The sequence below is a fragment of the Eptesicus fuscus genome, chromosome 9, assembly GCF_027574615.1.
Source record: "Eptesicus fuscus isolate TK198812 chromosome 9, DD_ASM_mEF_20220401, whole genome shotgun sequence".
NCBI lineage: Eukaryota > Metazoa > Chordata > Mammalia > Chiroptera > Vespertilionidae > Eptesicus > Eptesicus fuscus.
The window spans coordinates 75,715,974-75,741,655 of NC_072481.1; the positions used below are offsets into that span (position 1 = coordinate 75,715,974).

The window sequence follows — 25,682 nt, forward strand, 5'->3', positions numbered from 1 at the left end:
ACACATGTGCAAGGTAATTCATTGCAGCACTGTTTGTTAGAATAAAAGGTGACTGGTTAAAGGCATCCTATGTAATAAAAGGCTAATGTGCAAATTGTCCCCACGGGTGGGAGTTTGACTGGCTGGTAGTTATGACGCACACTGACCACCAGGGGGCAGAAGCTCTAACGCAGGAGCTACTGAGCAACAGCAACTTTGCAGAGTGCCTTCTCGCACTCCAGGACCCCTGGGGGGATGTCGGACTGCGGGTTTTGGCCCAATCCCCACAGGCCAGGCTGAGGGACCCCCACCTGCTGGAGGAAACCTGCTCACTCTGCAGATGCCCTTCAAGCCCTGGCACCACCCCAGGTGTGGCCGGCTAGGGAGGGACCATGAGAGGTTGGCTCCAGGGCATGTTTAGCCTGTCTCAACCAGTCCCGCCCCATCAGTCACCTTCCAATTAATTTACTTTCAATGTGCACGAATCCGTGCACCAGGCCTCTAGTTTTAGTATATTCAGAATTGAGATTCCTATAAAGCTGCTCAAAAAAAAAAAAAAAAAGAATGAATAACCTCAAGTCCTAATGAAGAAAGAGCTCTAGACATATTTTTCAGAGAAAAAAAATTAAGACGCGAAAATACACATACACTATGCTACCACAGAAACTCTAAAATAAATTTTCACCTTTGCTTCTATTTGTACAAAAAATTATGTGTGTGTATATCAAAAACAAATAAAATGGCTGGGACTGGGGAGAGGAATAACTACAGAATTGATAGAAGAGGTAAGAGAAAGATTTTCATTTGTACAACTGATTTTCTTACTTTTAAACCAATTCAAAAATTAAGTCTTCCCAAAGTAAAAAAGCAATTGCAAAAAATGTACTAGTAGCTTGTCTTAATCTTCCTAACATTTCCCCAATTTTGTACTTCCTTCCATAGTCAAACATCTTAAAAAAACTATCCCTGTACCAGATCTATACATATTCTGTCACCTCCCATTCTCTCTTCCAGCACTTCATGTTGGTGAAGATCTTCAACCACTCACTATTTTCATAAAAACACTTTCATTGTGGAAACCGATCCCAAATGCCATAGATAGCTAAACACTCCTTTCTTTATGGTGTCAACAGACTCACTCTCCTATTTTCCTCTTACCTCCCTAGCCTCTCTGCTTTATCCATCCATGAATTACACTGCTAATGGGAATATAAAATAGTATAACTGATTGGGAAAAGAGTCTGTGAATCCCTCAAATTGGTAAACAAAGAGTTAACATATGATCCTCTCCTGGGTATACACCCTAAAAAACTGAAAATGTATGTTCACACAAAAACTTGTACATTGCCCAGCCAGTGTGGCTCAGAGGTTGAGCATCAACCTATGAACCAGGAGGTCATGGTTCAATTCCTGGTCAGGACACATGCCCGGATTGTGGAATCGATCCCCAGTGCGGGGTGTGAAGGAGGCAGGCAATTAATGATTCTCTCTCATCATTGATGTTTCTATCTCCCTCTTCCTCTCCCTTCCTCTCTGAAATCAATAAAAATATTTTTAAAAAAACACATTTGTACATCAATGCTCATAGCTGCATTATCTTAGCCAAAAAGTGTGTGTGTGTGTGTTTGGGGGGTCCATCATCTCATAAATGAATAAATAAAATGTAGTATATCCATACAAAGGAATATTATTAGGCAATAATAAGAAATGAAATATTGATAACATGCTTGATGGACCTTGAAAACAAGGTGAAAGAGGTCAGTCACAAAGTAACATGTGTTGTATGATTCCACTTAAATGAAAGGTCCAAGGGACAGAAAGGAGACTGGTGACTGCCTAGGGCTGGGAAGGCTAGGAAGACTGAGGGGTACCGGTTAAAGGATGCAGAGACTAGTTGAGGTAATAAAAATGGTTTAAATTGACTGTAGTGATGGATGCACAACTCTGTGAATATACTAAAAGCTACCGAATTGTACACTTTAAATGGTATATAGTATGAGAGTGATTACCTCAAAAAAGCTGTTTTAGAAACAAACAAAACAAAAAACAAGAGATAAGCTTGAGCCACACCATCACCACTGTTTTCATTCTTTACCGTCTGCCTAAATGTCTCTTCCACCCATCCACCCTAGAAAACTACTATTCTCCATTTTCAGCTGTTACATATCACCCCCTCTAGGAAGCCTTCTCTACTGTAGTTCTTCAGAAAGAGTAAGGCACTACTTCTCCTTGCTTACAGATGAGCTTGTGGCATATCCTGGCAAAGATTCATAAGTATGTCCCACCCTTAAAATGAGTCCCTCAATGTCTTCAAATCCCCAGAGATGAGCACAGGGCTTAGAAAAGGATATGTTCTGATTGTCAATGGGTGGGTGGACAGGTGGAAGGGTAGATGGGTGAATGGGTGAATGCATGTATTGATGGATAGAAGGACAGAAGGAGAGAAGAGAAAGAAACAAAGAGCAAGCATGAGTAAACAAAGAAGCAAACATCAGGGTGGCAGAACAGCATGTTAATGAATAATGGAGACCAAATGAGGAAGCAAACAGATTAGTCCTTGTCAGCAATCAAAAGTTAACACCAGATAAATGCTTTCACCAGAAGCTGGGGTCAAACTCTGATGGAGAATCTGGTATTTCTTCCAGAGGATTTTCTTGTTCTAACAAGAACAAAGACAGCAGCAACTTTTCATTTTAGTACTTATAAAAAGAATGTATTTACAAAAATATCCTGGGAAAATGTCTTTTCCATCTAACAGAGATTATGCAATTTATACATATAGCTATAATTATAGAGAAGTAAAAGAAAAAACAAAACCCTATGCATTAAAAATAGGTTAGAAGGAAATGCACCAAAATGTTAGCAGTAGCTATATTTAGGTACTGGCACACATGCTCTAGAGAGCAGGTCTTCCTGGTTTCCAGAGGCTTCCCGACATGAGTCTGGGCCTGACAAGGCATTTCTTCCCCAAGCTGATCCCTACCATCTGGAGGTGCTTACAGGCCTCCGGAGACATGTTCTGTCTCATCTGACTGGCTCATCTGGACAGGCTGGCTCCTTGGAGCTGGCTTAGGCCCCAAGGGTCTTCTTCATCCAATTATTCAACAGAGGGCCAGGCTTGGACCTGGCAAGCCTGGTCCAAGGTTCTAACACTGACCTTGAAGAAGGCTATTTCGACAGTTCAGAGATTAGCTAACATAGGGCAAAGGTAGGCTGTTAATTATGGGGAAACAAAGCCTCAAGTGGCAAAGAGGTTTTTGTAAAAACAAAAGAACTTAGTAACTGACTACATATGGAAAATGACAGCAGGAAGAATAAAGGTTTCTAACCTAGAAGCTAATCCAAAGAGTGGCACAGCTAAGGAGAAGCAGGTCAGAGGAGAAAAGTGTAACTTCAGCATTAGACATGTTCACTTTCAGTTACCTATCCAGTGATGTATGCAAGCAGAACTGTGCACAAGCAACTGTAAGTGCATGAAAAGACTCACAAAGATCAAGGGTACCCATGTCACCAAAGATGACAGACAACAGGCAATGGAGTATCAGGGATAAAAATCATCAAGAAGATGGAAGTATGTCACAAAGCTATGATGGGTGGGCAGGACTTCAAAGAGGAGTGTTTGCCTAACTGAGTAATGGTGACAGACAATAGACTTAAAGTGGTTGTGAAAAGCAAAAACTACACTGACCTCTGTCTTATGAATCAGAGGGAATTTGCCTAGAAGTCAGAAGTACAATTAAAATGCTGGAATTGATTTCCTATAAATTTCAATTTGACTATGCAATAGATTAGAACTAAATAACAACATTTGCATAGCATTTTACACTTACAAAGCATTTTCAAATACATTCTCTCATCTAGGAGCCACATGAGGTAAGTATTTACACTCATGGATGAGGAAACAAGGAAAGATGTTGTGACAAGCAAAGAATTGTCATAAACCGAATCCCAGGAAGCAGGGCCAGGGTGGTCTTGGCTCTGCAGACTGAGCCGAGGCACTTTGAATTCCCTTTGATGTTAAGTGCTGTGATGTGGGCTGTCCTTACTACCATGAACAGGGATGATTTCTTTCATGATGCCCAAAACAACAAAGTTTGTGCATTTATTCACAGACTAGAGGCCCGGTGCATGGATTCATGCACACTGAAAGTAAATTAATTAGAAGGTGGCTGGCGGGGCGGGACTGGGCATGATGGGTCAGACACGCCCTGGAGCCAACCTTCAGCAGTCCCTCCCCGTCTGACTGCACCTGGGGCGGCACCGGAGCTCAAAGGGCATCTGCAGAGTGAGAGGGGTCCCTCCGGCAGGCAGAGTCCCTCGGCCTGGCCTGCGGGAATCAGGCCGAAACCGGCAGTCCGACATCCCCCGAGGAGTCCTGGAGTGCGAGAGGGCACTCTGCAAAGTTACTGTCACTCAGCAGCTCCTGCGTTGGAGCATCTTCTCCCTGGTGGTCAGTGCGCATCACAGCTACCAATCGGAGCATCTGCCCCCTGGTAGTCATTGCATGTCATAGCTACTGGTCAAACAGTCAAACGATTGCTTAGACTTTTATCTATATGGACTAAAGGCCTGGTGCATGAATTCGTGCACAGGTGGGGTCTGGCCGGCCCACCCTGATGGGGGCCCATCAGGCTGGGCTGGCAGGAGGGAGGGGCCGTGGGTGGTTGGCCGACCATCCCGCCCCAGATCAGGGTATTGGGGGCTGATCGGGGGTGGGGCCGGCTGGAGGGGGCGGGGCGATCAAAGCCTGAATCAGGCTGGTTGGCTGCTGCAGTGTGCATCACAGCTACTGGTCGTTCTGGTTGTTCTGGTTGCTCCGCCGTTCCAGTCACTGGGCTTTTATATATATAGATTATAGTCATCTATTTTTCTCTAAAGAAACTAAATTTTACATGGAGAATGTTATAAATTATATCTAACTGCTCCCCATGAAAAGAGCTATGAAGTACAAGGAAGATGTGAGATCACAAAGAGCAGGGACTGAAGTAGAATATATCAACTAAGAGGAGACTGGATTCCCCTCACCCTCCCCACCGTCTGTACCATTTCAGTATAGCACCATCAGGTGGGGTAGCATCCATGCTGTGGAATGGTGGGTGGCAGTCTAAGAAGAGCCCATCCAAAAGGGAGAGGGTGTCTTTAAGACATGAGCAGACTAAGGAAGGCATCTCTATGGAGGGTGACTCGGCAAGGGTATCAGTGCTCAAGCAGTAAAGAGAGTTGGAGTGACCACAGGAGAGTGTCCACCGAGGCAGACAGCCCAGCTCAGGGTGTCAGAATCCAAGCAAAGCGAGAACATCCCTGCAGTAGCAGCTGAGCATTGGGTAGCAGAGCTGGAACACAGTGAATGGGCCTGTGCACCAAAGGGCAGCCTGGGCTGCAGGGTCCAAGCCCAAGGGAGGTGAAGAAGGCACCCACAGGGGGCAGGTGGTGGCAGTGGCCTAATGTCTGTTGTCAGAGCATAAATGGGGTGATGAAAGTATGCACACAGGAAGATGGCCCTGTGCTGGAGTCCAGGAGAGGTGAGGAGGGCATCTTTGCAGAGAGGCAGAGGTGCCAAGTCCAGGAGTTCAAGGAAGATATGAAAATCTGATGAGGAACAGGAAATTTACCTAGCCTCAAAGAACCTTCTCACAAAATACGTATTAACTACACTGGAAAAAAATAACGTTACATTGGAGAAACTCAACAGATATTACCTTAATCAACTGATCAAAGTGAACATCACCAATAATGGGATATATTATTATTATTGAGAGGATGCACTGAGAGGAAACAGCATCATTTTTTAAGACATTCCTGCCAAAGACACATTAACTTGAACCTACTCAAGAGAAATATCAGACAAACACAAATCATGGGACAATCGTTCAAATAACTGGCCTGCAATCCTCAAAAATGTCAAAGATGAAAGAGCAAGGAAGGAGAGGAAAACTAGTCCAGATTAAAAGTCGTAAAAAGACATGACAACTCAATGCAAAGTGTGATCCCAAAATGGATCCACTGCTATAAAGGCCATTATGGAAATAACCAGATCCAGGTCTGAGGATTAGATGGGAGTGGTGCCTGTTAGTTATCTGGTTTTGAAGACTGTGCTGGGGTTTTGTAGGAGAATAACTGTATAGGAAACAGACACTAAAGCACATGGGGTGATAAGGCATCAAATCAACAGCTTACTATCAAATGGCTTAGAAATAGGAAAAGACATTTTCTGTACTGCTCATGCAACTTTTCTGTAAACACCATTTTTATCTTCCTTCTTATAAGCTTTGAGAGACTGAAGAAGTAGGCTGCTTGGCAACATAAGAATATATAGTTGCCACAAAAACTTACCAAAAAATTAAAAGTGTGGGAAGCTGCCCATTGTCTTCACTAGCAGAGAGGTGTGGACAAGGAACCTGGAAGGCTGGTGACCCTTGAGCCCTGGCAATGGTCAGAGCTATGCACCCACTGTTTAGTCGAGACAATGGTAGCTGAAGCAACTTCCCCACCAGATTGTCATGCAAATCCTTACTGATAAGATAGTCTGTCTGTTACTGGAAATTGTCTGCTTAAGGGAATCCCAAATTGAATAAAAGGATGGCAAGGCCTGAGCACAAACAGAGTCCTTCCTCTTGCATTGGACTCCCGCCTGGCCCCCCCCCAATTTCCAAATTATTATTTCTTGTCTTGTCTCTTTCATTTGCATGCAGCCCCTCTTCCAGAGCCCGAACCCTGAACCACTCAGGACGTGGGTCTTCACATAAAAGCACTATGAAAAATGGAGAATGACTCTCTATTCACACGGAGGTATTTTTTCCCGAAATAGGAAATTAAAGGTCAGTGTTAGGGGAACAATGTCAGTGGCAGGACCAATAAAGATACTGACAAAGTGATACTTTATAAAATGCTTATATTAAAGGAACATTTATTTTAAAAGCCAAAGAGAAAACAACGAATATTCACATGTAATTATATTCACGAATCCTTCCCTACATCTGGAAAAGTAAGTGATAATGATTGATAGCCAGGTAATGTGCTTGGTGCTTAAGTACTGTATGTTACATAGCATTCAGATTTTAGCATTCTATTATTCACACACTACCTTATTTCCAACTAAAAAAGAATAGTCCAGTTTCCCCCACAGTACTTTTAAATACCTATAATGCATACAATACCCATTTCATGATTTTTAAAAAATTTTAAAACTCAGAAAACTAGGACTAGATGGTATTTTCTTAAACATATAAAGAGTACCTGTGGAAATCCTATAGCTAACATCATATTTAACAGTGAAAGCCTGAACTCGTTCCCCCTTAAGATCAGGAAGCAGGTAAAGATGTCCGATCTCACCTGTCATATTCAACATAGTACAGGAAGGTCGAGACAGCATAATGAAGGAGGAAAAAAAAAAATGCACACAAAGTAGAAAGAAAAAGAAGAAAACTGTCCTTTTTTGCAGATAACATGATTATATACATAGAAAACCCCAAGAAATTTACCAAAAATTCCTACAACTAATAAGTAAGTTCTTCAAGGTCACAGAATATAAGATCAAGAAACAAAAATCAATTACATTTGTGCATACTAACAACTAATAAGAAAAATTGAAAAAAAATCAATACCACTGCCCTGGCCAGATGGCTCAGTTGGTTGGAGTGTTATCCCGTATACAAAAAGGTGGCAGGTTCATTTCCCAGTCAGGGCACATACCAAGGTTGCAGGTTCAATCCACAGTTGGAGCACATGCAAGAGCAACCAATCCATGTTTCTCCCATAGCTATCTGTCTCCATCTCTGGCACTCTCTCTCTCTCTCTCCCCCCCCCCCCCCCCGCATCCCCCATCTAATAAAGAGGTAATATGCTAATTGACCCTCACACCATTGCAAATATGGCGGCACCCACAGCCAATAAGGAGGGAATATGCTAATTAACTGCCCCGCCCTCAAATATGGTGGCACCCACAGCCACAAGATGGTGGCGCCCAGTCTTCTCATCCCCACCGGGGCGGCAGGTGCGTGGCAAGACCGGGCCCGTCCCCAGACAAGCCTTGGATGGTGGTTGCCCAGCCACCCCGGGCCACCGAGGCTCAGGTAAGCAGGGCCAGCCGAGGCTTGCACTGCCGGCAGTGGCAGCAGCAGAGGTGTGATGGGGCATCGCCTTCCCCTGATCACCGGGTCGCCTCCCGCCCCTGAGGGCTCCTGGACTATGAGAGGGGGCAGGCCAGGCTGAGGGACCCCCCTCCAGTGCATGAGTTTTCATGCACCGGGCCTCTAGTATTTTATAATTTTCACTACAGAAAAATCTGTTTATGCTACATTCTACCCAGAAGCAATTCACTGATTGTAAATGCCTTACTTCTATCTAACCCCATAGGGAAAATAGATCTAAATATTACAAATTGCTTAGGAGAGTTAAAATACACAGAATGCATTTGAGCCAAATATGTCTAAATACTTATTAAACATCACCTCATATATTGACTTTTTTCACACTACCTATGTATCTTGACTCATTACAAAACCCTAATTTTCAGGAATTTGTCATGTCACAAGGACATTTAAAACTTTTCAATTAATTTAGTAAATTTCACATATTTCCCTGGTGAGGACTGTGGGAAACATTGTAGACTAATGTACACACCACTGGAACTCTTGTTTAACTAGCCAATGGAGAACAAGAAAATGGATGCACACTGGCTGAATACTTTCACTTAATTCACCTAAAAAGTTTCTCTAACAGCTTTTTAAAATATTTGATAGATAAGAGAACTCAAGTAAATAATTTAAAAGCTTTACAGTATAGTCAAAAGAATTTTGCTGAAGTGGAATAGAAATACATAATTATTTCTATACTAAAGGCCGATGTATGAAATTTATGCAAGGGACTCGGCCCTCGCAGCCACGGCAGCAGCCCCGGCTTTGTCCGGAAGGTCGTTCAGCTGTCCGGTCTAATTAGCATATTATGCTTTTATTATTATAGATTATTATAGATTACAGTCACAAAAACAGATACCAGTCTCTCTATGGTTTACTCTTACAAAAAACTCCAATAGAAATAAAATAATTTCCTAGGAATTAACTTTCTTCAAAATATGGCAACAAGAGCAAAGACAAACATTGTCCTTTTGAATTAAGTGTGCTAAGTATTCTGGGAAATCATGTTACTACTACTCAGAAAACATATGACCAGAGGAGGTGAGAATATTTTATAAACTATAATCACTGGATCAATGCCAAAAAGCATAAACACATTAGAGACAGAGTTGTTTCAACAAAATCATTTCTACAAAGAAATTATTTCTATTCTATAGCCTATTCTAATACCAGTTGTTGATGTAAATATAATAAACTCAATTAAGCAAACAAAAAATTGGTTTCCATACACTATATAGAATAGCACTTTATGGCATAGGTAAAAAATTTTAGTGCTAATTAATCCTATAATTTGAAATACTTCTAAAAATTTTGTCTCATTTTTCCCCACTATTTTATTTGTGGAAATGTTTTTAAATTAAATCTAGCACTTACATCGAATACGTAAGATCAAAGTCCAGTTTCATGAGTTTTCGGGCGTTGGGCAGGGGTGTGGGTGTGGGGATGAGTTGTTACGAAAGCATTTAAGATAAAGAGAAGTGGGGCTCTTTTCCCTGGTGCCTCAGAAGGATTGGGCTGCTTCAGGATGAACCTGAATGAAATCTCTTTCCCAGCCACTGGCTGACAAAAACTCATTGAAATGGATGATGAACACACATATTGTACCTTTCATGAGAAGCCTTTTGCCACAAAAGTTGCTACTGATGCTCTGGGATTAGAAGGGAAGGGTTATGTGGATATGTGGATATGTGGAAGGGTTAAATCAGTAGTGGGAATGACAAACAAGTTTCCCCATGAAGTAAGGTGTCTTGACCCATGCTGCTGACTAAAGGGTATTCCTGTTGTAGGCCAAGGAGGACTGGAGAGAGAAAGCACAAATCTATTCAGGTTTACATTGTAGATGCCAATCTCAGTGTTCTCCACTTGGTCACTGAAAAAAATAGGGGGCGGGGGGAGGGATTCCTGGTCTCATGGTACTACTGGGCCTCATTGCCTCGGGCCCCAAAGAGCTAGCAGAATCCACAAACTTTTCAGTTTCTCTAAAGATGATGTCTGCCAATATATTGTGAGAAAGCCCCTAAATGAAGAAAATAAAAAACACACGACCAAACTATCCAAGATTCAGCACCTTGTTACTCCATGTGTCCTGCAACACAAATGGCAGCATATCACTCTCAAGAAACAATGTACTAAGAATATTAAGGAAGAAGCCACAGAATATGCTAAACTTCTGGCACAGAGAATGAAGGAGCCAAGGAAAAATTCCAGGAACAGATTGCCAAGAGACAGGGAGCTTCTACCTCTAAGTCTGAGTCAAAAATTAGATCTTATGCCCAATCAGTGTGGTTCAATGGTTGAGCATCGACCCATGAACCAAGAGGTCACTGGTTCAATTCCTGGTCAGAGCACATGCCTGGGTTGTGGGATCGATCCCCAGTGAGGGGAGTACTGGAGGTAGATGATCGATGATGTTTCTCTCTCACCACCGTTTCTATATCTCTATCCCTCTCCCTTCCTCTCTCTCTCTAAAAATAAATAAAATAAAATAAAAATGAGATCTTGTAAGAGTAGCGAATAAATAAGAACAGACATCAAATCTCCAGAGAGGGAAGAAGAGAAGTAGGGATCCAACTACATCAACGGCACCACTTTTCATACTGTATATACTGGATGAAGCAGCACCTGTACACTCTATAATCTGCCTGGCCTATTCCTGAATTAGAAGATAACAGGAAGCATCTTCAGAAAGAAGGAAAAGTCTTAGGAAAAACAGACAAACAAAAAACTATGAGTTTTTTTAATAAGCTCTTTTAACTGACTAATGATGGGAAAGAAAGGCTTGGTAGTATGGTGAACACTGTCTCCATCGATCTAGCTCAAAACACTACTACTCCATTCCCAAAAGAGTCTCTACCAAAAGCTAACCAACCATTCCTTTTGTTGTCCTAGCAGTCACCACAAACCACCAAATGCCTACTCATAACTTTGAAAACAAATTGCATAGGATCTAATCTCAAGAAAAGAATTCCACAAACTGCATGCAACAGGTTCTCATCTCTCAAAGAAAGCACATTAATAAACCAATATTCCTTAAAAAAATTATAACTATTATTTTGGGGTGGGTAGATGTGAACTCACTTTAGCAAAAAAAAAAAGTCAAAGGCAATCAAGTGGCTAAAAGAAAGTAATTTACAGCAGAGAATTCTGGGAAAATTCCAGAGAAACAAGAAAGATAATGATAAAATAAAGAGGTGTATAAAATTAATATTATACATATAAATTCAAGAATATATTAATAATATGAAAATATGGCCCAGCTGGCATGGCTCAGTGATTAAGTGTCAACCTACGAACCAGGAGTTAACAGTTCAATTTCCGGTCAAGACACATGCCCGGGTTGCAGGCTTGATCCCCAGTGGAGGGTGTGCAGCAGGTAGCTAATCAATGATTCTCTCTCATCATTGATGTTTCTATCTCTCTCTCCCTCTCCTTTCCTCTCTAAAATCAATAAAATATATTTTTAAATAATATGAAAATATGGACTGGTGAATATAGACTTCTTTAGGTATAGTTAATGCATATATGGATTTTTAAATATACACTAAAATTAACTGCTACCATGTATATTTTAGTGTACCACTGTCAAGGAAATTCCAGAAAGTGACACAAAAATACAAACAGAAAATATGAGAGAAAAGTTAAAAGGCATTGAGGACCAGTCCACAAACTACCACATAAAACAGGATTACCAGAAATAAGGGTATGGAAATAAATGAATAAGAAAAAACTTCCTTGAGCTAAGTCATGAACTTTCTAACTGATAATCAATCCAGAGAGTGCTAAACATGACAACTGAAAAATCATGCACACATGGAAATAATTACTTTCTGGTATTTCAAATTGAGGCTAAAGATAAGATTTTCTAAAAAGGAAAATAAGGAAAGATACCTACAGATAGAAAAAAACAAGTTGACATCAGATCTCTTATCTGTTAGACTGAATTCTGAAAAGAAAGAATACCTCAAAGATCTGGGAACATTATTTTTATGTAAAAAGCATACCCATTCAACAAGTATGAAACATTTTCAGTCATGCACGTGCAGAGATATTACTACCACAGACTTTTCCTGACCAAACTATTCAAGACAAATTCTAAGCCAATGCTGAACTCTGTTGACATATTCCCCCTAGCTTTTATATTGTGTTAATTTTTGTTTTCATCGTCTGGATAAGTTACTCACAGACAAAGAAATTTTTAAAAAGAAGGAAAGCGAGAAGGAAGAGAAAGCCTAACCTGAGTATCAGTTATTGGTCCTGTAATGAGTTTGGGCAAGAAGGATGAGTGAAGAGGAAACCAGACCAAAACACAACCATATGTAATTTCAAAGTCAAAGCTATTTTTAAAAACATACAGGTATTCCAAGAGCCCAAGTGGAGACAAGAAAAGTGATAGCAGACACACTGCCACACACAGACAAAGGGGGCTGTGTTGAACAAACCAGTGTCCCCACCACCATCAGCAACCTACTATAATCCCATATATGAAATGCAAAACTTCATCTCACAATACAGATAAAGCCATAGACATGAAAAATAATCTATAATAATAAAAGCATAATATGCTAATTAGACTGAACAGCCAAACGACCTTCCCACATCATTCCAGACATCCTTCCGAATGAAGCCAAGGTGGTGGGGGCTGAGGCAGAGGCGGTTAGGGGCGATCAGGCATGCAGGCGAGCAGTTAGGGGCAATCAAGCAGGCAGGCAGAGGTGGTTAGGGGCAATCAGTCAGGCAGGCAAGTGGTTAAGGGTGATCAGCCAAGCAGGCGCAGGTGAGCAGTTAGGGGTGGTCAGACAGGCAGGCAAGCAGTTAGGGGCATCAGGCAGGCATGCAGAGTAGTTAGGGGCAATCAGGCAGGCAGAAGTGGCTAGGGGCAATGAGGCAGGCAGGCAGGCGGGCAGTTAGGAGCCAGCGATCCCGGATTGCGAGAGGGTGCAGGCCGGGCTGAGGGCACCCCTCCTGTGCATGAATTTTGTGCACCGGGCCTCTAGTCATTTATAAATGTCTAATAATTTGAAGATTTATTTTATGAGTACAAAATGGTCCCAAACTCAGCCTATAATAAATCATCCTTGTAAAGGTTTTTGCCTCACTTTGAAAATACCTTTTCCAACTCTCATGCAAGCAGTTATCGCAAACCACACACACCAGTAACTTGATAACATTAAACACAAAGCATATCATGCAAATGTTTTTAAATAACTTAATTATGTGTTACTCATTTTTCATAAGACATTACCCTTACTAAGAACAAAGATGCTAAACAAGCATTATCATGTTCTTTCCTGATCTGGTTTTCCAAGGTAGCACAAGCTCCAATTGTTTGACTAAACCAGTTGTAAAGTACTTGAATGCAGGCAACTTCAGACACATTATCATTTGCTCCATACTCACAAACTAACTGGTTTCCTTTCCACTGGTTTCAATCATAGTTTTAACAGATGGTACTGTTAAATGAGGAAGGTATATTACCGAATATAGTTAATGACTACTCATATGCCAGCAACAAAATAGTGTTCCATGTCAGGATATAACACACTGAATTTTATTTACTTGTTTGTTTTTGGATAGAGGAGAATATAACACAGTGCAGTGACATAAAATGATACTAACTTGGAATCGGAAACAACCCTAAAAAGTAAGAGCAGATCTTCAATTTCTTAAAATTTTCAATTTCCTAAGGTATACAGAATATAGAAAAAAAAAAAAAAAAAACCCACAAAGGTACACAAAGCACCAACACACAGAATTAAACAATGAGAATTCCTTTTATTAGTCCATGAACTTTCTCAACTTTGGCCACTGGCTTTGGACATTTCCGAATAATATTTTTTATATGATGAATACTAAACTACTTTCTTCAGTAAACATCTATGTTCAAATGGTGATATTGAAGAACCTATTACACATATGTTAATTTACTTCAAGAACAACAGAACATACTCAGATTTAAAGTACCATAAGCTATCTCAACATACCATTAATTAACATTATTTTTTTCCTTTGGAGAGAGAGAGACAGGGAGAGGGGGAGAGAGAGAGAAACATGAAAGTGAGAGCAAAACATAGATTAGCTGCCTCCTGCCAGGGATGGAGCCCAAAACCCAGGCATGGTGGAAATAGAACAGGCAACCTTTTAGTGCACATGACAATGCCCAACCAACTGAATCACATTGGCCAGGGCTTATCTTACCTAATAATAGACAAACATGTAAATTGACTGTACCTCCGCTACGCCACCAGCCAATCAGGAGTGATATGCAAATTAACCCAACAAAGATGGTGGTTAATTTGCATACACAGGCACCGAGTGATGGGGGCGGGACGCTTGTGTCATTGCCATGGCGACGACACAGGCGTTCTGCCCCATCCCCATCTCTCAGGGCCTCTGGGCAGCATGGGAAGGTGGGGCTGGAGCAGAAAGAGGTGGCTCCCTGAGTGGAAAGAGGCAGCTCCCGGAGCGGAAAGAAGTGGCTCCAGGGCCTGAGCAGAAAGGGGCTGGGCCGGAGTGGAAAAGCGGTGCCAGCAGCCAGGGAAAGGAAAGCCCATTCTAGTACGAATTTTTGTGCATCAGGCTTCTAGTTTTTAATAATGGAACAGGCTTAAACAAAAAAATACATACAGGCATTAAATGTGTTAAATTCTATTCCTACAACTACCTTCCCCCAAAAAAAGGGGGCAAAATATATATAGCCAGTGCCCCTTTTACTAATAACTCTACTTCTATAGTGTTACTAGAGGCCTGGTAGATGAATTCATGCACCAGTGGGGTCCTTCAGCCTGGCCTGCGGGATCGGGCAGAAACCAGCTCTCCAACATCCCCCAAGAGGTCCCGGATTGTGAGAGGGCGCAGGCCAGGCTGAGGAACCCCACCAGTGCACAATCGGGGCCAGGGAGGGATGAGAGAGGTTGGCCAGCAGGGGAGGGATCATGGGGGAGCTCCAGGGCATATCCGGCCTGTCTCGCTCAGTCTCGATCGGCCGGACCCCAGCAGCAAGCTAACCTACCAGTTGGAGCGTCTGGCCCCTAGTGGTCAGTGCATGTCACAGCGACTGGTCGACCAGTCAACTGTGTGCCCCCTGGTGGTCAGTGCATGTCATAGTAGCTGGTTGACTGTCTGTCCCCTGGTGGTCAGTGCACGTCATAGCGAGCAGTTGAGTGGCCTTAGCATATCATTAGCATATTACGCTTTGATTGGTTGGACGGACAACCGGCCTGCCGGACACCTAGCATATTAGGCTTTTTTTTTTTTATTGAGGTATTATATATGTGTAGGCTTTTATTATGTAGGATTTAAACAGTGCTTTGGGGCATTTGAAGGCTGGCTACCAAGAGGATACTATCTCTCTGGATCCTGCATTACTACAACTACTTCACCTGGAATTGGGATTTTGCTGGTGGAAGGTTTTGCCTTTAGCCTCATAAATTGAATAGCACACCCAAGAAAAGTTTGATGAGGTTTTAAACTTCTTTGAAGAGACTTTCTGCTATAGTGGGGTGAGGAGCCATCCATGCTCTCAAGCCTGTGAATCAGGAGAAGTCTCAGAGACACCAACACTCCAACTGAGGCACCTCACAGAGCTACAGGCTGAGCCTTACAGCTCAATGTGTCTGTGCCCCTGGGAACTACTCCATTCCCTTCAGGCACAAAATGCTGACCAGAGTGGATATCCACTGGTGAGTCCAAAAGCCTGAAAAAGGCTTATTTGTCAATTGCTTAAGTCTGAACTACTGCCTCACAAATACACACAAAACTTTTTAGAAAATAAACAGAGAAGACATTACTCTCATCATTCTCAGGTATCTAAAACACACCTAAGAGGTCCTCCTCAGGAGGATGTTGGGAGAGTGGCAGAGGTTAGGTGCCCAGCCTCGCCACCACCTAGACTGGGACTCGCTGCAGCCGAGCCCAAACCCGTGCACACCCCGCCCCGGCTTCATCTCGATCCATGCGATTGCCGAGGACACCACTCAGAATTATGTGCCTGCAGTGGACGCTGCCCATACCCCTGACCTGGCAGGACTCTCGCCCCTGCTATGGACTTATCCACCGTGATTGCTACTGTGCTGCCACCACCACCCTAGAGCCCAGCTGGTCTGCTCCAGCACCAGGGCTTGGAGGCAGGAACTGTTCTGAAGGCCTGGGAAGTAGAGATAGTCTCCCCTGTCCTGGACCTACTAGAACTGAAGACCTGAGGTTACTGAAGAGACTGTAGATCTATAGGATCTCGTGCTGGTGAGCAGAAAGGGGACTGGATAGTAGGACCAGGAAAAAGGATCAGTCCTGCCCACCTGAATGCAAGGGAGGTGGCCTCTTTCCCACCGGCAAAACTGCTGCTTCTGACCCCACCTGCAGTGACCTGAGGTAAGGGGGAACAGCCCAGGGCTGGAAATCTGTGTCCCTGCATATGGCAGCAAGGAGGAGCCAGAAAGCCAGGCAGAGCTGAGGCACTGGAAGGAGAGAAAGTGCCTGGGCCCCCTTCCTACAAGATACTGGCACCACTCCTAACACTATTCTGGTCAAACCATCCTGACCAAGAGCAGGATACCCCTGCAGACCAGCTTCAAGGGGGGAGGGAAAACAGCTCAGAACAGGGAAACTCAAGGCAGGAGATTCAAAGTAAATCCAGCCTCTGGGCTAAGGAAGCCCTGCCCACTGGACCACTAGGGGCTTCAATCCATCAGGCCTCAGTCAGGTTGCCCAGGGACAGAGAAGCTACCAAGAGGCACAGGATAGACACACCAAGGGACCACATTCAACAACAACAGAGCAAAATCCAATCAACTCTACAAATAGCAGACCCAAAGTTTTCTGAGTGTGTGTGCTTTTGGTTTTCTTTTTTTTGAGGGGAAGGGAGAAGGAGTTCTTGTTTTTGTTTTCATTTTTTGTTGTCTGTTTTTCCCCCTTTTGTTCTTTCTTCTCTTTTTTCTTGCATATCTCTAATTTCTCTCTTTCCTTGTATTATCTTTTGTCTTTTTTTTTCTGTTATTAATTTTTCTCATTTCATTTTTCTCTTCTCTTTTTTCTTTTTCCATTTAACTTTTCCTGTCTATATCTTAATATATTCATTATTACTACTTTTTAAATTCATTATTATTATTTCATTTATTTTCTGTCTCTTTTTCTTTTTCATTCCTACATGTTGTTTTAGCTTCCTTCTTGCTCCCATATTGCCATTTTTTTCTTCTTTCTCCCTCTTTCTTTATAGCCCCTCTAAATCTTGGGTCTATCTTTTAATATTCTTTTTATTTTTTTCTTTGCTTTGCCTTCTCTTCATTTTCCTTCTTAGTCTTTCCAGTTATTGCTTTGCGTAGCTTGATTTTCGTGGTGTTTTTGGTTCAGTCCTATTGTGTATTGTTCTGTTCTGTCATCACCGGTATAACAGCTGGCATGATGAGGTTGGGGTTGAACCTCACTGTCAACAAGTCGGAGGGTAGATCCATCCCACAAATGGGACATCAATAATCAAGTCACAATTACAGCAGGAGAGCCCAAATAATGCACACAAGGGGAAATCCTAGAGTATCCAGCTCATGAGATCAAAGAGACTGCACCACTGAATCCCTCAAGATACTTTCTACATAAGGCCATCCTACAAAGACTGGGAGATATAATAGTTCTAATACATAGAAACAATAGAAAAATACAGCGAAAATGGGGAGACAAAGAAACAACCCCCAAATAAAAGAAAAGGCATCTCCAGGAAAAAAAATAAGTGAAATGGAGGCAAGCAACCTATCAGACATAGAGTTCAAAGCAATGGTTATAAAGATGCTTAAGGAATTTAGTGCAAATTACAACAGCATAAGAAAGGAAATAGGAGCCATGAACAAGAACCAGACAGAAATGAAGAATAATATATCTAACATCAAGAACACACTGGAAGGGATTAAAAATAGATTGAAAGAAGCAGAGGATCGAATCAGTGATTTGGAAGACTAAATAGAAATAAATGGCCAATTAGAGCAGCAAATAGAAAAAAAGGATTAAAAAGCAGGAGGATAGCTTAAGGGAGCTCTGGGACAACATGAAATGTAACAACACCCACATCATAGGAATACCAGAAGGGGAAGAATGTGAGCAAGGAACAGGGATCCTGTTTGAAGAAATAATGACAGAAAATTTACCCAACCTGGTGAAGGAAAAAGTCACACAAGTTCAGGAGGCACAGAGTCCCAATCAAGATGAACCTAAGCATACCTATATCTAGACACATCATAATTAAAATGGAAAACATTAAAGACAAAGAAAGAATGTTAAAGGCAGCCAAAGAGAGACAGAAAATTACCTACAAAGGCGTTCCCATGAGAATGTCAGATGACTTCTCAACAGAAACACTTCAGGCCAGAAGAAAGTGGCATGAAGTTTTCAAAGTAATGAAAAGCAAAGGCCTGAATCCAATACTACTGTAGCCAGCAAAGCTATCATTTAAAAGCTTTCCAGATAAATACTGTTTCGAGATCAGATGATTTTATTTGGAAAAGTGGTTCTCTAACTCTTTCTTTTATAATACCAACATTATAACCACCAGTGTCACCTGATATAAAAATTTATGACAGTCTATGCCTCATTTAATAAGAATGCATAATTAACTAGTTAAATATACATTGAAAAATATGTAAAAATTAGAGGCCCAGTGCATGAAATTTGTGCACGGGGGTGGAGGGTGGGGGAGAAGTCCCCTCAGCCCAGCCTGCACCCTCTCCAATCCAGGACCCCTTGGGGGATGTCCAACTGCTGGTTTAGGTCCAATCCTGGGATCCCGGGGATCAGGCCTAAACCGGCAGTCAGACATCCCTCTCACAATCTAGGACCACTGGTTCCTAATCGTTCACCTGCCTGGCTGCCTGGTCGCCCCTAACTTCCCCCTCCCCCCGCCGGCCTGATCAGCACTCACTGCCTCTGCATGCCGACATGATCACCCCTAACTGCCCCCATTGCTGGCCTGGTCACCCCTAATTGCCTCCCACTGCCGACCAGGTTGCCCCCAACTGCCCTCTCCCTGCCAGCCTGGTTACTCCTAACTGCCCCCCCCACCAGCCTGGTTACCCCTTACTGCCCCCCCTGCTGGCTTGGTCACCCCTAACTGCACCCTTTTGCCAACCTGGTCACCCCAACTGCCCCCCCCTGCCAGCCTAATCGCCCCCAAATGCCCCCCGGCCGGCATAGTCACCTCTTACTGCCCCCCCCTGCCGGCCTGGTTGCCCCTAACTGCCCCCTCCCACCATCCTGGTCGCCCCACGCAGCCTGCTTGTTCAGTAATTTGCATATTACCTCTTTATTATATAGGAGGATTGTATTAAGAAACATGTATGGCCATTTCAACAAAATAAGTGTGGCATTTCAACAAATATTGTTAGAATAAAGGGATAACACAAAACCTAGGTTGGACAGGCTACTCAGTCTATACATCCTTTTTTCTGTTACTTTGGTGACTAGAAGAAAGTGATAACCTAAGCACTACTTTTCAGTTCTTCAGTTTTTGCTCTTTACCCAAATAAATAAAACCTCAGTTCATAAGGCACATGCAGCCAGAACACCCTTCAAACAATGGGAGACACATAATTTTGCAACTTTCACCCTTAATTGAAATAGATTCTATGGAAAGTATCATGAAAGTTAGCTTTCTTTCCCATTTCATATGCAACGTTTCTGTAGCATTTTAGGTGCAGCCTGATAAATTTCCTAACATAGACTAAGCTGATCTCAAATCAATATACGGTATAACAAACACAGGAATTTATCCATAGGACAAGACTTTAGGAATATTGTGCTTCAAGAGGTCCTCTTTTCAATCTTCGCTTTTCTAATCCCACATTTATTTACAAGTGATTCCTTGGTGCTCAGATAAACTCTACTCCCAGACTTCTCTATTACCTTCTTGAAATTCCACACATTTAGCTTCTCTGTGTACACAAGCCTGCAGAGGCAATCAGTTCGATCTTATCTGCTTTCTCTCTGTGTTCTACAATTTATAAAGAAAAAATATGGAGACACAAATCTTAACAAACAAAATATCTTGCCATGATTAAGAAGTAGTTATAAATGATTAAAAACATGCTACCAGGCCCTAGCTGGTTTTCTCAGTGGATAGAGCGTCGAACTGCAGACTGAAGGGTCCTGGGTTCAGTTCCGGTCAAGGGCACATGCTCAGGTTGTGGGCTTGATCCCCAGTAGGGGGCGTGCAGGAGGCAGCTGATGAATGATTCTCATCATCAATATTTCTCTCTCTCTTTCCCTTCCTCTCTGATATCAATAAAAATATTTTTTAAAAACCATGTTACCATTATACAAAAAACCATGCTACCATTTTCTTTTAACTTTCTAAATAATCAATATGTGTTTTCTGTTTAATCTTAGCCTATTAAATGCTACATGAATATGTGGCCAAGCACTATTCCAAAACTTCCCATCTGTAACAACCTAAAAGTGCAAAACATATAAAACAACCATTTCAAGGCACTGAACATCACACAATGAAGGACAATAACCCCTGAGAGGGGGTACAAATGAGGTGGCCATACAACTGCCCCAGCTTACTGCTTTGACAGAGTTTCCAGTCGGTACTGTAGTTGACCAGGACAGTACAGAGGAATCCACACTGAGAAGATGAGCATTTTTAGTTTGGGGAAACCAAGGTTTACTACAGTTTGCAGGATAGAGTACAAGAGAGAAGAGAGCTACAGAGGAAGAGAATGCCAGAGACCTGCAGGTTCTCTTCAATCTTCAACTGAGCATTGACCAGTGCATACATGTGAGGAGACTACTAGAAGTTAGGAAAGAATGACCTCAAAGAATGGAGGAAAAGTTCCCCGAGCTCACTCAGGAATGGGAATACCTGCTCTCTCTAGTCAGATGAGAAAACTTCACGATTCATGAACATGGGGTAGCATACACAGAAGGGTCTTGCCTCAATAGCGGCCCTTGATTAAGCATGGCTCTGTCATGTTCAAAAGGATCAAACTGCTTCCCAGTGATTTAACTGCATTCCAGAACAAAGCTCAAGAATATTTATAGCTATATAAAAATACCCAGCATCTGACAAGGTAAAATTTATGTCTAGCATCCAATCAAAAATTACCAGGCATGCAAAAACTTAAAAAAATAAATTACCTCATGAGAGGGAAAAAATCAGTAAATCAAAACTGGCACAATATTAGAATTATCAGACAAAAACATTAAAAGGGTATTATTATAACTACCAGTGGCCCGGTGCACAAAATTCGTGCATGAGGGAGGGGGGTGTCCCTCAGCCCAGCCTGCACCCTCTCCAATCTGGAACCCCTAAGGGGATATCTGACTGCCGATCCACAGGGATCGGGCCTAACCCAGCAGTCGGACATCCCTCTCTCAATCTGGGACCGCTGACTCCTAACTGCTCACCTGCCTGCCTGCCTGATCGCCCCTAACCACTTTGCCTGCTGACCTGCTCGCCCCCAACTGCCTCCCGCCATCCTGCTCGCCCCCAACTGCCCCCCCTTGCCGGCCTGATCTCCCCAACTGCCCCCCTTGCTGGCCTGCTCACCCCCAACTGCCCACCCTGCCAGCCTGCTTGCCCCCAACTGCCTCCCCGCCAGCCTGATCACCCCCAACTGCCCTCTCCTCCTGGCCTGATCACCCCTAACCACTTCTGCCTTGGCCCCGCCACCATGGCTTTGTCCGGAAGGACGTCGGGAAGGTATCCCAGTCTAATTAGCATATTACCCTTTTATTAGTATAGATATTGAACATGTTAAAAAAAATTAAGCACAGACCTGATTTTTTTTAAAGACTCAAACTGAAGCTCTAAAAATTACACTACCTAAGCTGCTCTAACCTTTATTCGAAAGATCTGAGTGTAATCATCCTGCCTTTGGCTAATGTAGTTTTTCATTAACCCTTACTATTGGGAATGGAAGTACTAAGAAGTACCCCCAGAAAATCCCATAGTTTCAATTTTGTCTCTGTGACTTCATTACATAACAGTAACCCAATTTCCCCTTGGTAATCAGGATCAATCACTCCAGCAAGTAAATTTGCCTCTTTTTTTGGTCTGGTGGTTCAGTGGCATGAGGTCCCCAAAAATAGTCAAGTGGCAGCCTCATCTTCAAATTCAACAGAGCCATTTTCTGATGATCCCTAGCAGAAACATTCTTCTATTGGGGACTAAGATCTCCAAACCAGCAGAGCTCCAGTATTCCCAGAGGAGGTAGCAAAAGTTCTGCAAGTGAGATATTAGGTATAATAGTAAGAAAAGCCACTCTCACTTCTAAGTGGGTTATTAGACATAATAGTGAGAAAAGCCACTTCTAATAACTGACTCCCAGAACCATGAATTCTGATTATGCAAAAGACAGCATCTAATCATTAGATTCTAATGCAAAATATATGCTGCATCCTGTAAAACAAAACCCCACCCTTTCATGATATTATCTCTCAACTGTTGCTTTTAACAGAGTATGCAGTAAGTCATTCCACATTCCAGTTAGGCCAGCCCACTTTCAGGTTGTTGGGGAGCACACAAGACTTGGTTGGAAAGTTTGTAAGGAGGACATTCTGAGAAAAGGGAAGTGTTCGGAAGGCAGCCTGCCCTTTTTTTCGGAAGTTTGACTTAGGGGAGTGCAGAAGGCGGTGCCCCTAATTATTCCTTGACCTTTCCAAACAAGTCTGTGCACGTGTAATCCCCCGGATGTTTACTGGAATCCTTATGCTTAATCTTTAGGTGTCCTTGCTTAAAGAACATTTCAGACACATGTCCTCCCACTATTACTTACCCTACTGATTGTATCTAAAAGATAAACTTTATCTCAAAATACAGCTACAATAAATCCCTAATGAGGCAGGCAATCGAGGCTGTCTGGTTCCTTTAGCCAAGCATTCCCTTAACCCTCTCTTTCACAGCAACCGTTGTGTCAGAGTAATCCATTCATCCATCGCTCAGGGTCTGCTGGTCAGCCCTAGCATCAGGTAATAGAGCAGTGATGGCGAACCTATGACATGTGTGTCAGCACTGACACGCGTAGCCATTTCTGATGACATGCAGCCGCTGAGGCGGCCACATACCGAGGATGAAACATTTGCTGCTCCTGAGGATGAAACATTTGCGAAATAATGTTTTTTCCTCAAAGTGACACACTACCCGAGTTATGCTCAGTTTTTTGGCGAAGTTTGACACACCAAGCTCAAAAGGTTGCCCATCACTGTAATAGAGTATGTGGCAAAACCAGTTAATTCCAATAAGCCAATTCTACACCTTCTTTGTTATGGAATGAATTCCCTGATCAAGAGCAATACAATACAGAATGCCATGAAAGAGGATAAAGTATTTTATGAATCCACAAATGGTGGTACTGACAGAAGCATTATAGACAGAGAAAGAAAATACAGATGCAGACTCTTTAGCTATTCCAGTAAGGAGAAATATTTGCCCTCTCCATAATGGAAGAGGCTCAATGTAATCAACACTAGCAGGAGGCTGTCAGGCTCCCTTGGAGAATGTGCTATGTCAGGAACTCAATGTTGGACTGTGCTATTGGCAGATTAGGCACTCAATAATTAGCCAGGTCCAGCTCATTAAGAGAAAGTATTGTATTATTTTCTAATCTGAACATTCAGTTTCTCAAGGCAAGAAAGAAAAAGTCACTGGTAATCTTTTCTCTGGGTCTCATTTAGTGATTGGGGCTATAGTCCTAGCATACTGATTAAATCCCCGAGGGATGAGTAAGAAGAATAAAGTGCCTCACTGCTCACTTTTTCATGGGTCTATTGAGCAAGTTCAACAGTAGCTGGGAAAAGAGGCCAACTGACATCCAGAGAGCACATTGTTTTGTCCACCTCATTAAGAGTCTTCTTTGTAGTAGATGCCCTTTGGTAGGCATTCACAAGGGACACAATCTTTTTCAGTCTGTGGATATTCAGAGTGGTCTATCACTTCTTTTCTAGACTTCCTTGTCTTCAGATTCTGTTTCTTCTAACCCTGACCATCCAAACAAAACATTAGCAACTACCCATTAATCAATGTAGATCTTTATCTCTGGTCATCTCCCACTCCAAATATAGCAGGCAATAAAATATTCTGCTCAAAGTTCTGTCCACGGGTATGATTTCCTTCACCACTGCCATTCATGGTCAGTCATGAGTGGGGCTTTAGTGCTGCAGTGTCTGCTTTTGAGTGGTACTAGCATATCATGCATATTCATTTGTAAACCAGGCTCAAGTTTTTTCTTCTTTGCTCAACTGGTCATAAGGAACTGCCAGCAAGCCATAAGCATGGATTAAAAGAAAGGAAGCAATGAAACAGAAGCTGGCATCAAAGGTGTATGAGCCACCTGCTCATATGACCGACTTATACCTTCCAGACCTGCCCAAATTTGGTCTCTTATAATACATATATTATTCCCATTTGCTAACAAATTGCTGCTGTTCATTCCCAATTTATAGCTAAATGGGTCAGACAATATCCAATTCATGTTTGGAAGCTCAGGTCATGTGGTCACCTGGTATCCCATGATTAGGTATTCAGTTTCTCAAAAGAAGACTCATTATTAAAATCTTTGAGGTCTGCCCTGTGCTTCTCTTAATGATGCTTGCCAGGGGCAAATAACAGGGAGAAAAAGGAAATGAATAGTAGGGAGAAAAATATCATAGAATACACCTTTGTTCACAATGTCCTCCTTGTTTCTAACCACAGTGGGAACAAGTAGATGCCACTCCCTAAATCTACACCCCTCGGGGATTTCATCAGTATGCTAGGACTATAGCCCCAATCACTAAATGAGACCCAGAGGAAAGATTACCAGTGACTTTTTCTTTCTTGCCTTGAGAAACTGAATGTTCAGATTAGAAAATAATACAATAAATAAGGTTAAAAGGAATTAGAGGCCAAGATGAGTAAGAAGAATAAAGTGCCTCACTGCTCTAAATCCAGCCAGATCCTTGATATCCCAGGTAATGAGAGAAGAAGCAGGTGAGGCTGCTGAATCTATCAGTAATCCTTGAGGAGCATGGAGAAAAGAAATAAGAAAAGACAAGAGGTAGGCAAGTATTCCAATTTTCTAAGCTAAGGTAAACTGGTTAACTTGTTCATTTACCATCAATCCTCAAAAGACTGTAATTGTAAGATTTTAAAAATAGTTTAAAACCACTTCAAAAAGAAATCACTCACCAGTGGGGTAAAGTCTGAAATCCTGAAGACCAAATACTGGCAAGCTAACCTCATTCCTCCCTTTCTAAGGGTTGGTAGAACTTCCTGAGTAACTCTACCACATGAAGGAGTCTGCCCTCTTGGAAGCTGAAATGAAATTCAATTAGCTAACTTCCATATTATAATTTAAAAGAAAGAAAATTTTCAAAGAAAAAAATAGTTAAAATCCAGTGTTCACTGGATGGCAAGCCTGAAAGCAGCTCTGGATTTGTTCAGTTATATGCTGACTGACATACAATGGAAAGCAGAATGGGCTATCATAGTTCAAATCTGTGCTCCCACCCTCACCAGGTAGGTATCTTTAGCAAATTACTTCATCTCTTTAAGACTTAGTTTTTGCATTCACGAAATAGTATAATAATGCTACCTATCTCATAAATCTC

At 42.3% G+C, this 25,682-nt stretch overlaps 1 protein-coding gene and 1 pseudogene across 3 annotated transcripts in view; one reads left to right on the top strand and one right to left on the bottom strand.

Annotated features, from left to right (window-relative positions):
* Positions 1 to 25,682, bottom strand: part of CDKAL1 (CDK5 regulatory subunit associated protein 1 like 1) — a 654,128-nt gene that overhangs the window by 555,595 nt on the left and 72,851 nt on the right. The gene's annotated exons all lie outside the window — the stretch shown is intronic.
* On the top strand, positions 9,640 to 10,412 carry LOC114233210 (40S ribosomal protein S6-like; annotated as a pseudogene).